At 35.2% G+C, this 1,799-nt stretch overlaps 1 pseudogene; it reads left to right on the top strand.

Moving 5' to 3' along the window:
* Window positions 1–591: 591 nt before the first annotated feature.
* LOC148109596 (ATP synthase F(0) complex subunit j, mitochondrial pseudogene) lies at window positions 592–898 on the top strand (annotated as a pseudogene).
* The last annotated feature ends 901 nt before the right edge of the window (window positions 899–1,799 follow it).

Genomic DNA, 1,799 nt, shown 5'->3' with positions numbered 1-1,799 from the left:
TTACTTGACACAAAGAAACATAGAAAAAATTATATAGGTGGGCACTGCATGTCTTTTAAGGCACTTTGTGTTCAATTTTTCTAAGATCAGATGATTTTGAGTAGTACATTCTGACTTAAATTTTGGGAAAAACTATAGTATTTGGAATAAGCTTTTTCTTTCAGATTATATAAATTCAACTTAAAAAGTTTCAGAACTCTATTACCAATTTGATGGAAAGACATTTACACTTTTATAAAAGTCTAAGTGAGACTAAGGCTGGACAGATAGGCTTTCTTTTTCAGGAACATTCCAGGTTTCTACAAATTCTAATAAACCTTGAACTGTCAGATAAAGTTGACTAATAAAAGAGTCAGTTAGGTTATGTAAATGAAAAAAAAAACATTTAAGACAGAATACGCAATTGTTGTATTTATTTGTTGTGAAGTTTCAAAAAGATATGTGGACATTTTCTTAGATACTGGGTAAGAGAGTGAAGCGAAGTCATGCATTGCAATTTTCCATCCTAAAGAGGAATCATATCACTCAGACATTTTGGAGTCGTTGGCCCCTGAGGGTAAGGGAGGCTTGAGCTGGGGGTTCTGTGCGGAGATGCTTCAAAGACTTGTTAAAAATGTTTGGGTCTGATGAAGTCCTACTATACCCAAGTGTACCAGGAGATTTGGGTAGAAATGGGGTTATGGGCTTTATCATTTATGAAATCAGGAGTGCCGATAAAAGAAGTAAAGCCTTGAAAGCTTCGAATCCTGAACTTGCTCATGGTCATCTTCAACCAACCTTACTTGGAGCACACATGAGATGGAACGTCAGTCTGGATGCAAATCTCAGCATGCTGTTAGACGGGAACATGAAGCATCACTATACACTTGATGCATTGCTTCCTTTGTGGCGTGGATAAATAAATGTACCTGTGAGGTTAAAAAAAAAAAAAGAGGAATCATATTAAAATTGTGGACAATAGCCTGGGAAGTTTCCTTCTAGGAGAACTGTTTAAACCATTGGGTCAAGTTTTAGGTCTTTTTAATACTGAAATCTCTCATTGCATGGTTACCAGTGGCAACAGGAAATTCAGGAGAACCAGAGACATGGTTTTTTACTAAGTATTTAGACCCTTTCCTAATCACAGATAACTGGCTGACCTAAAATGCTATGCTAGCACAGAAGTGAATGTAATACAGGGTTTTCTAGTAATCCTGCTGTTCGATAATTGTTTATGTGTTTTGTTTGTATATTTATTTCTAACTTACCTATTTGTTTCTGAAACTGATGTGAGGTAACATAAACTTAAAAAAAGCAACTTTATTAAAAAAGAAGTCTGGAGGAGAGAATAGGAAACTGAAGTAAAAGGTTTATTCTGAGCTTGCTGGTATACAAGTTAAGATAAAAAAAATGATAGGTTTATATAACATAAGAAAGTCTATCAGCTACTTAAATGAGATTATTATTTTCCAGAGATATCAAGGAAAAAGTCTCAAATAAATGTTTATATACAAATTCTATTAACAGTGTTTAAATAATGTTGTTATGTAAGATGAAATTTTTAAGTGGTCTCAATATGTTAAATTCAATGCAAACGGTCTGCAATTTATTGTGGAGGTTTCTATGTATATTTGCAATGCCTTTAAAAAAAAAGATTTTATTTATTTATTTGACAGAGAGAGAGAGAGTACAAGCAGGGGGAGTAGCAGAGGGAGAGGGAGAAGCAGACTCCCCACCCAGCAGGGAGCCTGATGCAAGGCTAGATCCCAGGACCCTGGGATCATGACCCAAGCTGAAGACAAATGCTTAACCAATTGAGC

Source organism: Ursus americanus, chromosome 8 (genome assembly GCF_024610735.1).
Source record: "Ursus americanus isolate L20-20 chromosome 8, mUrsAme1.1.p, whole genome shotgun sequence".
NCBI lineage: Eukaryota > Metazoa > Chordata > Mammalia > Carnivora > Ursidae > Ursus > Ursus americanus.
This window is presented reverse-complemented; position numbering and strand designations above follow the sequence as displayed.